This window comes from Papilio xuthus, unplaced genomic scaffold (assembly GCF_000836235.2).
Source record: "Papilio xuthus unplaced genomic scaffold, Pxut_1.1 DF827135.1, whole genome shotgun sequence".
Classification (NCBI taxonomy): domain Eukaryota; kingdom Metazoa; phylum Arthropoda; class Insecta; order Lepidoptera; family Papilionidae; genus Papilio; species Papilio xuthus.
This window is the reverse complement of record NW_013531514.1, coordinates 440048-446047: the sequence shown is the minus strand read 5'-3', so window position 1 is coordinate 446047 and position 6000 is coordinate 440048. Positions and strand designations below refer to the sequence as shown.

The window sequence follows — 6000 nt, the reverse complement described above, 5'->3', positions numbered from 1 at the left end:
CTTGATGTTTTCTTTTCTTCTCTTTTGGCTTTCACACGAAGTGTATTTAACCAAGTTATTTTTTAGATATTGAATAGAGGAATGTAGATGTATCATTACGTTTTTAAATTATCTACTTTTTTTCTCTCGTTAACAGATTATAATTTAAATTGTAATATAGTTTTCACCCTGCTGTATAGTCAGTCCTAACCCACTAACTGACTTCGGGCCCCGGTCAGGCATTGAATAGTTTCAAAAGGTTTATTTTACACTATTTTTAGGGCACCTGTTCACTCCAGACGACCTTTGTCGAAGCTTCAATACTTATTGGTTTTATTTTTCAGACTCTTTTAGCTCTTTGACGCAATTAAAAAAGCCTTTATAAGATTTCATTTATGACTCTGTCTATAACTAAGCTATGAAGTTAAAATATTTTAAGTTTGTATAACTAAACAAGTGGTCGTGTGGTTTTTTAACTATTTATTGAATAGTTACTTTGATTATAAAAATAGCGCGCCTTCCCGTAGCACACTTATATCCAATGAATGTCTAATGCACCATTGTTGCCAGCATAGGAAAAAAGTTTATAATAAATTGAATGTTGCCAATACAAAAAGAAATTAATAAGAATGAAACAAAAACAATAAATAATTTATGTGAATTAATTGAACAAAGTTTGTATTGATTTTACTTATTTTAAATATTTCACTCTATTGTTTATTGCTTTGTTAATCTAATATGAATGTAATATTTTCTGTAAAAAGTTTCTAGTTTATATTTTTTATTCTTTATGTGGCCATTATTAATTTTAAATAATGTAATTGATTTTTTTGGCCATTTCTTCATTAAAGTGTAGAGCTGAACATGTATACACAATGAGCCTTTATCTTGTTGCCATCACGATGAACAATGTAATTTCCGTATATTATTTTTGCTGTAAAAACATATTTCTTGAGTTGAAGCACAGATGGTTGCATGATGAATGTTATTATAAGTATGAAATAAAACTAAAGGTACATTTTTGTCAATTTATTTCAAATTTAAGCGTTTTTAATACTAATAACAAAGTTACAAGACAAGTATTTTATGTACAAGAGTGTTAAATAAAGTATAGTATGTTCCTGCAGTGATGAGATGGCCTTGATCTTGCAGAATCTTCTCCGTATTGCTACAGTATTATTTTCTGCTTCCCAGTGGTTATAACGTCACATGAATTGTTAAAATATTCAAATAGATAATAAAAAAAAACGAATAAATCAATTTGAATTATGGAAGAAGTCGAGATAATCTGTACTTATTTCCACATAAATCGATACGTTCGGGAAGTTTTAAGGCGAATAAAAATTTCCAAATCCGCAAACATTGTCCGGACATTTTTGAATGCGTTCGCGCCGAAAACTGCAAACAACGTTCATAAAGCAAACACGGGCTTCTGTTGCCGCTTGCCGCGATGGACAAGTGGAAACGTATCCTTTTAGCGAAATTAGTCAGAGTTCCCGAAAAACACGGCCGTCGACCCCTCAGGGCAACACCTAAATATTTTAGTATCGAAAAAAATCACATGTTTACATAACACGGAGAATTTTTAAAGAAACTTCACGCCGAAGGGCTACCGACGCACACACACGAAAATTATGCATGTGCGGGTGACGCACACATGGAGAAGACATAAAAATGCCCAATCGGTACATGTCGCACCACTACAATGAAGGGACGACGTAAGTCGCATACGAGTGCATAATTCGGCCGAGATGCAAAAAAAATATTTGGCAATGCGGCCCCTACGCGCCCGCCAGTCGCCCGCCCGACAGGGTTAGGTTAGGTTAGATTTTTTGGCTCAAAACGCTCGTTGGGAATTTTTTGAAAAGTATTTTATATGTTCATTGCTAGGAGAAGGCGGTCTTCTTACAGCTTAACTAGCGACAGTTCGTCGCAATTTTTGAATCAGAGCACGTGTCTCCCGACTCTAGTCGGATTCCAATTTGAATTCGGGAATTTAGCATTCGATTCCATCAAAGCTTTTATCTATATTTAATTGTTTTCGGGCGTTTTGTGGCAAGCTGGGGGGCGAGCGCAGTACTCATTCTCCGTATCTTTTACAGATCCAGACGATGGCATAAATTATTTTTTTATTAATCTAATGAATTCAAGATTTTTCCTTTTTCTACAAAAAAGACTTTAGTGATTTTGTGACGTGTTGTGATTTATTTTATTCGTTATTTAGATATTTTTTGTTTGGACACTCTGGTGTTTTATCCCTTTTATTTGGTAAGTATTTTTATTTAATTTTATTTTATTTTTTTAATATTTGTTTTACTTTATGTTTTAACTTTTATGTTTTATTATTTAAAAGTATAAATTAAATTCACATTGTGTTGAAATATTAAATTACGATTTAATATGAACTAAATGCACATAAAAACATCACCGAGCACACACGAGAGAAACGTTACTTTGCAGAACTGCTGAAAGTAAAACAATATTAAAAAGAAACACTGATGTATAACAAATAAAATGTATTTCTAATAAGAAATGGGATAGACTAGACACAAGGACACGTCGTCCTGTGACGTCAGCGTCGCTAGGCACTGCCGAGAAAGTCGGCCATCTTGATTCTACACTCTTTTTTTGAAGCCTACAAAGTGCGCGGGCGCAAGCGCCATATTGCTGTACATAATTTGGATTTAGAAATTTCTGGTTAAGTGTGTGCTAATAACGAAATAAAACAAATCATTGTTTAATATTTTAATTAAATAAAATAGAATTAAAGTACTGATTTTCATAATGATAATTAGTAGATTAACTTTGTGCTTAATTTTACTCTTATAGAAATGTTTTATCGCATTTTCATTTGATTATTAGGTTAAAAAAAAACTAATAGGTCGTTCCTTAAAGTGAAAAGCTATTTTTAAATTATTTTCCATAAAACGTACGTATGTTATAATATATTACAATGGTACTAAAGTATTACTGGTTTAATTAAAATTATTATAAACCAGTGTCTTTTTAAAATAATGTTTATTTTACATCTATTTAAGACCAAAAGACAGTACATTACTTATATTCTAAGATATATAAGATTAAACATTACCTAATAGGAATTAAAATCTAAGAAAATCAAAATAAATGAAAGCAACTTACCGATATTAATTTTATTTATCTTAAATAAACTGAATACAAAAATATCTCCCTCCCTCTCTTATTTCATCTCATCGGTACGAATTTGTTCATAAGATTCATGAGATCATGAGATTTTCTAGATAAATTATTTATTAGACTTATTATAATACTTAATAGGTAAAAATAATCTAACTGTATCTAAGAATGAAAAAAACACTAAAAAATACTACAATTGTGCTTCCTGAAAATTTTGCTTTTCAGTTGTACGAGTGAATGAGGCTAACTGTTTTAGATAAACTACACAATAAATTACAACAACATAACTAACGCCCGTAACCCAGTGGGGTAGGCAGAGATACGGGCCTGCATTTGACGCGGTCTTAGCATGCTGGATTCAGATTCTTTTAATACCGGCCTTCCTGATTATTTCATTAACTAGGATATTTTTTACAATTAAGTAACTGTCGCTCACGACTCCGTCCTCGTGGAATTAAAAAAAACCTTAATTAGTAGCCTATGTGTTCCTCCAGAATATGTTCTAAATGTATACCAAATTTAATCGAGATCCATTCATCCATCCATCCATCTAAACATTCGCATTTATAATATTAGTTAGATTTAACTGTTCAAATGTTTTGGTTTGTCCTTAATTCCCATATTCATCAGATAGTTTATTTAACCATTTACTATCAATAAGTGGAAATATGTATAAACCGAATTTAAAATTTTGGTTTTAAACGAAAAAAGGTTGACGAAATTATTGAGAGATTTTTTTTTTCTATAATAAGTAAACTCTTGACAACGTTAACACTTCATATTAGATGGCGATGTAGTCAAAAGATGGTACGAGCTAGTTAAAAAGCTATATTCGTAGAAAAAACAAATTCAATGTTTATATAATAAGCAAGTGTTTGCACACCTTGTGTTTTGTAGACGCATCAATTTCATCGCTTTTTCTAGTGATGACTAGCTGTCGAACGACACTTCATACCCATGGAGTAGGAATTGACATAAAAACTGTTATATCTTCATTAGCTCACATACCCACTGAGGAGCTGGATGCATATCTTAGGTTAGGTTTGACGAGACCTATATGTACTTTATTAATATTAAGTGTTTCAAGATATAAAACTTTTAGAGAATAATTTATAAAATTATTTAGTGTTCTACGTAATAGTAGAAAACTTTTTGTAGAACTTTTAATTCTCTAGGCTCAGTAGTTTCCTCTACAGTCAACAACGATAACAAATTACGCCGTCTTTTATTGCAAAATAACTTAATATAAATAATTTTTTTTTATAAGAGAAGGGGGCAAACGAGCGGCGGGAACACCGAGGTGATCAACGACACCCATGGACATCTGCAACACCAGAGGAACTGTAGATGCGTTGCCGGCCTTTAATTAGAAATTATAACAACACTATCGAAACAATTTTACCTTTACTAGGCTGTCATCAGACTTAATTAAGCAGATATGTTTGTTTAAAGAATTTAAATAAATTTTCCAAAATAAATACATAGACAATTACTACATTGTCAGCCAGTGACATATGTAAATGTAATTTCTCATTTCCACTGAATTCGAACATTATTCAGTTGTTCCTAAAAAGTTTAGTCAGCACTCTCTCTTAGCTGGAGGAAAATATTTTGTAATGAAGCTAAACGTAGGTAGCTCGAGTTGTTCGCATGTAAGAACAAAATGTTCCATTAGCTATGTCGTTTTCAAGTTCTCAAAATAGCGTGAGTTTCCACAGATTTTTACACTTTAGAACGTTAGAACACTTTTATAAAATCATATAGTTTTGCTATGATTCTTTTAAAATATTGACATATTATAGATATGTAGATAACGCCGGCAACGCATCTGCGGTTCTTCTGGTATTGCTGATGTCCACGGGCGTCGTTGAACACCTCGGTGTTCCTGCTGCTCGTTTGCCCCCTTCTGTTCTAAAATAAATAAATAAATAACACTACTTTAAAAACTAAATCTAAAAAGATAATTTTCTGTCCGCTTTCCCATCAACGTACATATAAACTATAATTTATAAAACATATCATAGGTAATTTTGAATGAATGTTCATGAATTTTCGTGCATACGACATTTTAGTCTTATTCTTTGTTGTCAACATTGCTAACTACGTTCGAAGGAAACGTTTGATTTATCTTTTATTAGCTATCGCCCGCGACTCCGTCCGCGTGGACTTAAAAAAACTATTAGTATCCATGTGTTTTTCCAGACTATGTTCTGTATCTATGCCAAATTTCAGAGAAATCCATATAGGCGTTCTGGAGATAGCTTCTAACAAACATCCATCCATCCAAACTTTCGTATTTATAATATTACTAAGGATTGTGAGCACGGAAATGTATTGGAATAAGGGAATAGTAATAACTTATAATGTGTCAAACTTAAGCTTAAATAGTCTATAATGATACTAGAATAAAAATCTCCTGCTAAATTTACTTTGTTTTTTTCCTTTGCATAAACTTCACAAACATCGTAACCTACATGCAATTAATCGTTACACGGATACGGGCTTACACATACATATATCCTGCTATCCTTTTCGCACATCTCAATGTGCAGCACTAAGAGACACCGTGTCAATTCGCAATTTAAAATACGTACAAACACAGTGCACACTTGTTTAGTTGGAAAACTGCGCGCATGAAGAGTGATAGTCATAAAAATCGACCAGTCAATGTTGGCACGCGTTGTCGTTCACAATGTGCTTGATTATGGGTCGTTTTATTTTGTACCACGTGCTTGGAAATTGTTGGTCGTTTTTTTAAGTTTGGTGTTTCGCTCAACTATGCGTCCATTTGTTTTTATTCTTGTGTTATTTCTCACATAAAGTATAATATGTTGTATTCTATGCGAAAATCACAGCTTTACTTAA

General features: G+C 32.4%; 1 protein-coding gene across 4 annotated transcripts in view; it reads left to right on the top strand.

Annotated features, from left to right (window-relative positions):
- Window positions 1-1764: 1764 nt before the first annotated feature.
- Window positions 1765-6000, top strand: part of br (broad-complex core protein) — an 81290-nt gene continuing 77054 nt past the window's right edge. For 2 of the 4 annotated variants that reach the window (XM_013314738.1, XM_013314742.1), the window contains exon 1: window positions 1765-2247. The gene's annotated coding sequence lies outside the window, so the exon portion shown is untranslated. The remainder of the gene's footprint in view (window positions 2248-6000) is intronic. The other 2 variants (XM_013314740.1, XM_013314743.1) reach the window with 2 other exon arrangements.